Source organism: Pogona vitticeps, chromosome 6, assembly GCF_051106095.1.
Source record: "Pogona vitticeps strain Pit_001003342236 chromosome 6, PviZW2.1, whole genome shotgun sequence".
In the NCBI taxonomy this organism is placed as follows: Eukaryota; Metazoa; Chordata; class Lepidosauria; order Squamata; family Agamidae; genus Pogona; species Pogona vitticeps.
The window spans coordinates 107,609,128-107,618,767 of record NC_135788.1 but is presented as its reverse complement, the minus strand read 5'-3'; the positions used below and the strand labels follow the sequence as shown (position 1 = coordinate 107,618,767).

At 49.7% G+C, this 9,640-nt stretch overlaps 1 long non-coding RNA gene across 1 annotated transcript in view; it reads left to right on the top strand.

Moving 5' to 3' along the window:
* Positions 1 to 9,640, top strand: part of LOC110078583 (uncharacterized) — a 301,586-nt gene that overhangs the window by 267,457 nt on the left and 24,489 nt on the right. The window lies entirely within an intron of this gene.

Genomic DNA, 9,640 nt, shown 5'->3' with positions numbered 1-9,640 from the left:
TTTTATTGCTTAATATTAACTAAGCAATATACAAACAAAGCACAAAAGAAAAACCAAAATCACTGCTTCAAGCTCTTTTCACTGCTGAGCTAATGAAGGCAATAATCTGTTTAAGGGCTACCTGTTCAACAGAAGTTATTAAGCAGGAGGTTTAAGGCTCAGGGCATTTAGATCCCAAATTGTGCCCCAGTTCCTCATAAACAAATTACACCTATATTTTACCTGTGTTCCATCTAGTGAAAGCATTCTCTTAGATTTCCACATTTCAAGAGTACTTAATTCTAACCCAAGTATTATTGCTCAAGACTGTTTGCTTAAATAGGACACTCCCAGGGCACCCCATTAGAAAGGAATGGTAAACCACTTCTGAGTATACTCTCTACCTGGAAAACCCTTAAAATGGTTGCCATAAGCTAGAATTTGACTAGACATTGCATCATGATCATCATTATAATTATTGGTAGGAGAGAAATAATTGAGCCAGAAAAACCAGTCAGTGGCAAGCCATCTGTTTTGTAAAGGGAATTACCAATAAGTACATGGTCTGCAAGGACTAGGAGATAATTGTGGACACCTCAGGAAAGCTGAGGCATTTTGTTAGAAGGTATACATTCCCTTGTCTCTTTCCCAAAGGTGGCCCTGGAGAGCTTAGATTTGAATAAATAAATAAATACTATTTTTCGAGTACAGCTCCTTGAAACTGATATTGGTCATGCTGGTTGTGGCAGGGAAGGAATTCTGGGAGTAGTAGTCCAAAACGTCAAGGTATATTACCCACAATTAGAATGTGGAAGACAGAAAATTTCAAGGTCATCCAGTTCTCCTGCTCTGAAGTGAGGGAAGTGCTGGGCCCATTCGCCATGTTAAGTTCACTCCCTCTTACGAGTTGGCAGGGGTTAGTAAACGACAGAGAACACTCCTACAGGCCACTCTTTGGCAGCTGCTTTTGAAGGCTTCAGGCAGTTGTATTAAACTCATAACCCCAAGAGAGTAGAGATGTGAGGCATTAGTTGAAGAAAAGCTGGCTAGAGACCTACGTCTACTTCAGTCAAAGGACAAGAAAGCTGTCACTATCAGCTTGCACATTCGTGTGTAAAAGCCAAAGTGGGGTTGGCGACTGAGTCTTTTTCAACCCTGGTGACAAGATGGACAGCCTTGTCCATTATACTAATGTGCAGGAGCCAATTGTATCTGATTCGTGCTGGTCCGCACTCCCCCACCAGTAGCTGGCCATAACTCCAGCCTTATTTGCCAGGATACACCTCTTGGTCACACTGTCCTCTTGTTGTGAAGGTCATGCCCTTAAAGTAAAACTGCAGCAGAGTATTGGTCTGTTTCCTAACAGCAGATGGCTCCAGAGGTTGTAAGATAGCAACTCCTACCTGTCATCCGGGTGGGTTAGATCAGTGGAGCTTACTTCAAAGTAAGTGCGCAAAGAACATGTTATGTGTCAAGTCAATATTGACTCATAAGTCAAAAAGTCTTCTGAGGTGATATATTTAAGGAGTGGGTTTACCAGATTCACTTTCCCAGTGAATTTCCATAGCCAAAAGGGAGTTTTTGAACCCAGGTATCCTGAGTCCCTAGGCCACCACTTTGCACCACACTGGGTATCCCGGCTCTTCTATAGACTTTCACAGTTAATTTGGGGTGGGGAAGTTTGCTACCTCCCGAGGCAGGAAGAGAAGGCTCATAGCTAACAAAGTTTGCAGCAGTTTGTTGTAAATGGTGTGTGGGTGTTTATGCATGCATGTGTGCACACATGCGCACAGAAGACTCAACAGCTGTTGGGAGTGAGACAGTTCCAGACAAACTTCCCCAGTCTTCACCAGAGCTAACTCTCCCTGGGTGCTCCCATCCCAGAATGAGCAAGAGCAGTGCAGCTGAGTGAGTGCTAGGAGGGAGTGGCTTGACTGGGGAACCTTGACACCAACCAGCCTGTCCTCCTCCACTGACAAGGCTATGATGCATGGGTGGTCAACGATGACCTTCCAGCTCTCCTTTGGTCTGCAGGTCCCATTGGTTCTAGTCAGCACAGACAACAATGAGAGATGCCAGCAGTAGCCGTCCAACAGTATCTGGAGGATCACATGGTCTCCATCCTTGTTTGGAGAGAATAAGGCATTCCTCCTACAAAGTGCCCGCTTTAGAGTACAACTACATTGGCAACCTGAATCGGGGCAATTCGGCTTTACATCGGCTTGATTTGCAGTCTGTTTTGTGACTGCATACCATAGGTGACTGTATGAAAACCTTGAGTTGTTTCGGTGCCAGTGTCCGCACTGGCCCTTGATCCACAACAACCCGAAACAAACCCATAGGACCCCCTGCCTTTGATACCACCCACCTGGTGATCCTTGGTTCTCAACTTTTTCTTATCTTTTTTTCCTGCCCAGGGATAAGGTAATCTAGCTCTAAACTCTGTAGTTAAAAAACACACACGTTGGGATGAGTAGAGAGAAGGATCATAGGAATGGGTGTTCTCACTGCCCCAAAACATCTCAAACCAGAGTTATGCACCACCATAACACCACCAAGAGGGATGTTCATCCTCTATTCCAGTGATCCCCAACCTTTTTAATCCCATGGACTGGTTGGGGAAGGCGGGGCAACCCCCACACTCATGCACATGCGTGGAGGAGCGGGAGGGCTCTCGTGTACATGCGCAAAGGGCGGGGTGGCACTTGGGGGGCACTTGTGCGCATGCGCAAAGGGGTGGGGAGCGCTCATGTGGGTGCAGATGCATATGCAGGTGCAAAAGGGCTGTGGAGGGGAGTGCATGTGCGGGTGGGGGGGAGGTCTGTCTCCATGGCCTGGTCCAGCTCAGGCCACGGACCAGCACCGGAGGCTGGGGACCTCTGCTCTATCCTTTTGTAGGATGAAACAAACAATCTCACAGAGGAAACATTATTTGAATAGTTCCAACTTTTTAAAAAGATAGCAGGGGAAAACCTCCGAACCAGAAGCAAAAAAGGGCCAGGCTGATTCACATTGGCCTTTGTGTCATACGATGACTGAAATACAGTGGTGCCTCGCTTAACGAGCGCACCGTATAACGAGGAAATCGCATAGCGATCCGTTTTTTTGGATCGCTAATGCGATCGCTCAATGAGCTTCAGATAGGGAGAAATTCACTTTGCGAAGATCGGTAAGCGTTTCGCTTACCGATCTTTGCAAAACGAAGCTCCGACGATCAGCTGTTTGGTGGACAAAATGGCCGCCGGAAGCCTCAAAATGGCCATGCACAGCGTTTTCGCGCCCTCCCCTCGCTTAACGAGGGCGCGAAAATGGCTGCCGGCCATAGGAAACCTCACTGAACGGTGAGTAAAGGAGCCTTTTGGAACGCACTAAACGATGTTTAATGCGTTCCAATGGCTTTCCCTGTCCCGTTCAGCGATGTTTCGCTATAGCGAAGGTTAATCCGGAACGGATTAACCTCGCTATGCGAGGCACCACTGTATACTTCAGATTCACCCGCAGTATTTGCAGAGCAATCCCCAAAACATGTGTCAGTGTGGTTGCAGCCTCATTTAGCAGCATGTTCAGATTGTGCTCACCACTGGTGCCAGCTTTTAAAAGGAGAAGCATGCAAGATTGTATTTTCCAGTAAGAGAGGAAGGCTGTAAGAAGACCAGCAAAGGCAGGTGATGGCCCCTCAGGCAGTGAGAAACTTGGGAGTTGGATGTCACAAGTGCTTCCGAAGACCTGGACCCAGAAGGGTTAACTGTGGCTGAAGAGAATGTGGAGAGATCAGAAACACCTGAACCGCCTCCAGATTCTCCCTCCACAGCAGACAGGCTTCGGGGCAGGCTTCCGGAAAGACTCAGGACAAGAAGATCAGAGGATCGCTCAAAGGCTTTCCACAGAGACCTATGTTCATCTAGTCCTGAGTACCAGCAGGATAGAAAGCTTTCCAGCAGCTCAAGGAGCTGTTTCATTATAAAACAGCTTCCAGTGATGCCAGAAACTTCGTGGAAGCAAGGAGTCAAAACCTTGGCTTGCATCCATGTTTCTTGTATCGTGTTCCTGACCCTGGACTCTGCCCTTGAACTATGCCGGTATTGGACTTCTGACTCTGGACTATGCTGTTTATCGGACCCTGGACTTTGACACTGGAGTTCCTTCTGTGAGATGTCCAGCGCTCCGTCCTGCCCGGTTATTCTCGACTCCTTTCAGCCTGTAACACCAGATTTGGTAGGCAAGGCGCTTGATCGCTGTCGGGCCACCACCTCTTCTCTCGACCCTTGCCCGGCCTGGCTAATCAAAGCAGCCAGGCCGGTAACAACTGAATGGGCCACTGCAATAATTAATGGGTCTCTCCAGGAGGGCAAGGTCCCCCTCGCCCTCAAGGAGACACTCATTAGGCCCATTAGGAAGAAACCAAATTTGGCGGTGGATGAAATTGGCAATTATAGGCCCGTCGCCAATGTTTCCTTCCTCAGCAAAGTGGTTGAGAGGGTGGTGGCAGATCAGCTTCAGGCGCTCTTGGATGAAACCAATGCTCTGGACCCATTTCAGTCGGGCTTCAGGCCGCGCTATGGTACAGAGACGGCACTGGTCGCACTGTTGGATGACCTGTTGAGGGAGGCCGATGGGGGCAACATGTCCTTGTTGGTCCTCCTCGACATCTCAGCTGCCTTTGATACCGTCGACCACGGTATCCTCCTGGGGAGGCTCTCCGAGTTGGGAGTCGGTGGCCTGGCACTTGCCTGGCTCCGCTCCTTCCTGGAGGACCGCCCCCAGAGAGTACAGCTTGGGGAGAGGCTCTCGGCCCCGTGGAATCTCAATTGTGGGGTTCCACAAGGGTCGATCATCTCCCCAATGCTGTTTAATATCTATATGAGGCCGCTGGGCGGGGTCATCAGGGGGTGTGGGGCATCGTGTCATCAGTATGCTGATGACACACAGCTCTACATCTCCTTTACACCAACTTCAGTGGATGCCGTCCGGTCCCTCCAGCGCTGCCTGGACACTGTACTGGAATGGATGCAGTCAAATGGATTGAGGCTGAACCCGGACAAGACGGAGGTCTTGAGGGTGGGCGGCCCTTCCGTCAGCGGCATAGGTGACTCCCTCTCCTTTGGGGGGACGACCCTTGCCGCAAAGAGTGAGGTCCGCAGCTTGGGAATACATCTGGACCCGGCGCTTACCATGGAAACCCAGGTGGCGTCCGTGGTCCGCTCTGCCTATTTTCATCTATGGCGGATTGCCCAGCTGCGACCATATCTTGATCGGGGGGCCCTCACTACTCTAGTCCATGCGCTCGTAATCTCAAGATTAGACCATTGTAATGCACTCTACGTGGGGCTGCCTTTGAGGCTGACGCGGAAACTTCAGATGGTCCAGAATGCAGCAGCCAGGCTCCTTAGTGGGGTGAGAAAACACCAGCATATCTCCCCCACCCTGGCTGCTTTGCACTGGTTGCCCATCCGTTTCCGCATTGACTTCAAAGTGCTAATGATCACTTATAAAGCCCTAAACGGTTTGGGACCTCAATATTTGGCAGATCGTCTTCTCCCACCCAGATCTACCCGGATCACCCGATATAGCCAGCAGGGGCGGCTGAGGGGTCTGACGCCGAGAGAGGCCCGGAAGGAAAAAACAAGAAACCGGGCCTTCTCGGCGGTGGCCCCTCGGCTGTGGAATGCCCTCCCAACAGAAATTCGGCTGGTACCCTCGCTGGGTGTTTTTAAAAGCCAGTTAAAAACTTGGTTATTCAAGAAGGCCTTCCCTCCAGTCAATTAAGTCTTTTTCTCTGTTTCTCTCTCTTTTTTGGCTATTCCATCTTGGTAATCCTCTCTTTAAATTAATTGTTTTAAATTGAAATATGTAATTTTATGATTTTATATATTTTTATACTGTTTTGTTTTATTTTGTAAGCCGCCCCGAGTAGACATGGTCTAGAGGGGCGGGGTAAAAATCAAATAAATAAATAAATAAATAAATAAATTTATGGACATTGGCTTGCATTCTTGGTATTCTTGACCCTGGACTGGTTTATCGGACTTCGGCTGTTGTAACCCCCGGGAACGTGACACTGGATGGCCTCTTGCCTTTTAGCTTCACATCTTTTCTTGTTCCTGGCCTGTCACCACTTGCCTGTATTCTGGTCTTGACTCGGGCCCTATTTACTTTAACCCTGGCCCTGATTTTTATTGCCACATATCCCTTCCATACTGACCTTCTGAGGACGACATGACCTGTTTGGCCTGATAAAGGCAGACTTTGCAATAATGTACGGTAGCACTTAAAAATTGGACTGCTTTCTTCAGAGACAGATGGGGAGATTCAGGTTCACGGTGCTCCTGCCCATGAGAACAGGGCAGAACACCAGGTTCCGGGGTGAAGATCCATATTTCTACACACAGAGACAAGTAAACAGACACACAGAGAAGGAAAGAAGCAAGCAGGGGTTCACTCTCTCAGACACTGCTTCACCTCCACCCCATTCATTCATGTTGAAACTTGAGTGAGAAGGGGAAAAATACATTTTACCCCCCATGAGAAAAATGTCCCTGCCTGCTTTTCCTTCCCCATTTGCCAGTGTTCAAGGCTGGTTGGTGCATTTTCTCCCCTACAACAGGCCCACAGAATGTGAAAAAAAAACCACAAGAAATTCAGAAGGAAGGGAATATAAATAGGACCAAGAATGTCTGATTCTCATGGTAGCTGAAATCTCAGGAAATCATTATGCTTCTTGGGTCTCTAGGTGGGGAGGTAAATCTCACAGAAAGCAGCACTGAAGGAGAAAAAAGTTTGATGTTTGTATGGATTTGAGTTTAGTACCTGGACATCTATCTCCATCCATTCCTGGCTGGCAAAAGGGCCCACTAGGCTTAGCACAGCATTGTTTTTCTGTGTAACCCCTTTGCACAGTGTTAGCATATCAGAAAGTCAGGAGCAAGGGGAAAGGACTTGGGAGGGAACTGGTTGGTGCCATCACTTGGACCCATGTTCCATTTGCAGCATGTGGAGTACCAATATCATGACTCCTGAGACTTCTTTTTGCAGAAACAGTGTCAGTAGCAATGGTAGCAGTAGCAGCCCAGAACCTAGATATAGACCTTTCTTTGGGTGTCTGAGAAGTCTTCTGTAAACAAGGGTTTTGTTTAATTAATCAATTAATTCACATATTTCTGCCCATTTATCCCAATTAAGGGACCCAAGGAGGCCCACAAAAAGAGGGATTGGCAGCTTGCAGCATCTCTTTCTGTGACTCTTCGGGATTAACATCTGAGAACGGGGTAGGTCCTTGTGATGCCATAAGGGCAGAGTTAGGAGCTGGATCAAGCCCAGTACAAACATGTAGATCAGGGGTGTCCAACCTTTCACCCTCCCTGGGCCACATTAGAAGATGAAAATTTGGTTTGGGCCACATATAAATTTGGTTTGGGCTGCATGGGGGGGGCAGCCCTAGCCATCCTCTGCAGCCCCGCTCCAAGCGCGCTTACCGGCAGCTGCGATCTCAGACAGCAGAGGCTGCCAGCTTCGACTCCGGCTGCTTTATGGGGCCGGGAGGGGATCCACCTATTGATGGGGATGGCGCAATGCTGTCACACAGCCCCCTCCCGCTCCTTCCTTCCCTCTCTTCCCCCCTACCGTTGTGACGTGCCCCAGCTGCATTCTGGCCGCAAGTGCCAGCAATGTAATTTGAAACTTTGGAATTTCTTTAAAAATAAAAAATTGCACTGGGCCGCATTATGAGCTGACCTGGGCCGCATGTGGCCCTCGGGCCGCAGGTTGGACAAGCCTGATGTAGATATCTTTTAGGACAGGGGTCTCAAACATGTGGCCCGGGGGTCATTTGTGGCCCGCCGGACAATAGTTTGTGGCCCCCGCCTTGCCTCCCCCCCGAAGCGCCCACGCATCCTCTGCTGTCAAGAGTCAAAAAAAGCCTCCCCTTGCTTGCCTGCTCTCTCCAAGACAGCGCCTCTTGCACCCTCCATCCCGAACTGCAGCCTGCCAGCCTGTCTGCCGCCTGGCAGGCTGCAGTTCTGGATGGAGGGTGCAAGAGGCGCTGTTTTGGGGGACAGGCAGCGAGCGAGGCGTGCTGTTGGCCCTATTCCCCAAGTGCCCGAGCCACTGCCGCGCAATGCCTGAGAGCGGAGGTTGCTCCCGGCCCGTCCTCAAAGAGCGCCTTCAAGCCACCAATAGCAGCTGCTGCCGCCACCACCTCTTCCAGGGAAGCAGCTCTCTGGCTCTCTTTCAGCACCCCCAGCACCAGTCAGGCCAGTGGCCGCCTCAGCGCCCAGCGGTGCTTTCTCCTCCTCCTCCTCTTTGTCCTGCTTCAGCCGCCTCGGCTCTGGAGGCTGCCTGGGCTCACCTCGCAAAGTTTGCTCCTCTGTCGTGGTGGGGGTAGCTGCTGTTGCTGAGTGAGCTTTTTTTTTTTTGAGGGGGGCTCTCAGAGGAAGGTTGCCAGACCTCCCTCCCTTCTCCGCTTCTTCGTCCTGCTGCTGGTGGTAGTGGTGGTAATGAAGAATGAGCCGGAGGTGATCGTGGCTGGCGACAAGGGCTCGCACGCCCCTCCTCCTTCTCCTTGGAGCCCCAGCTGGGCTAAGGAAACTCCTGGGGGGCTTCCTCAGGCTCTTGCTCCACTTGGTGGAAAATCTGATGCGGCCCAGCCTCAGCCAGACTCTGCCTCCAGGGGCCCCCCTGGTAAATTGAGTTTGACACCCCTGTTTTAGGATGTGTGTGGAAATTTGTAACCCAGGCTGAGAAAACAGCTCTAAAACTGAACTTCCTTCTCCACCTGTGCTACTTGCCTTGAGATCTGAGCAGTGTTATGAGGGCTGGCAATTTTAACTGAAGACTAATCCTCTCCACATCATGTCCTCCCCTAAGTGGGAGCCTAAGCAATTCTGCCTGATTTCCCACAGTTTGTTGGATGATGCAATGGTCTGCTGAACACTTATTCTGAAGGAGAAGGTGGAAGGAACAGGGTGTTCGGTTTGCAACACATCCCACTTGGAAAACAGGAAAAGAGGATAGAATTTTTCTAATAAACCAAACTATTAACCAAACTGTGTCCCACTTTTATCTGTGCTGGGTTGGAGTGCACTTTTAAGAACACTTGATTCTAAGCACAGTAACTCAAGACTGTCTTTAAATGAGGTAAAAGTAAAGGTAAAGGCTCCTCTTGACATTTAATCCAGTCATGTCCGACTCTAGGGCGCGGTGCTCATCCCCGTTTCCAAGCAATAGAGCCAGCATTTGTCCATAGACAGTTTCCGTGGTCACATGACCAGCGCGACTAGACACGGAACGCTGTTATCTTACCACCAAGGTGGTACCTATTTATCTACTCACATTTACATGCTTTCAAACTGCTAGGTTGAAAGAGAGAGGTAGGCAACTGTTAGCATTACGCCTGGAGGCAGGGCTGGTTTCCTTCCTATTAGTAGGACTTCCAGCGCATCATTCGGTGCTGTGTCCAACAATATCTGGAAGTCTGCACTTTGCTACTTTCCGCCAAGATCGCAGCACACTCAAATCCCATCCTCCTATCCCTGTGCCCCTTGTTTCCTATTACCCCCTAAAAGCCATCAAGTTGATTCTGAGCTATGGCACTCTTTCCAGGGTTTTCCAAGTATGAAAAAATCAGTCGTGCCTTACCAGTCCCTATTTCCTTGTGGTGCTTTGG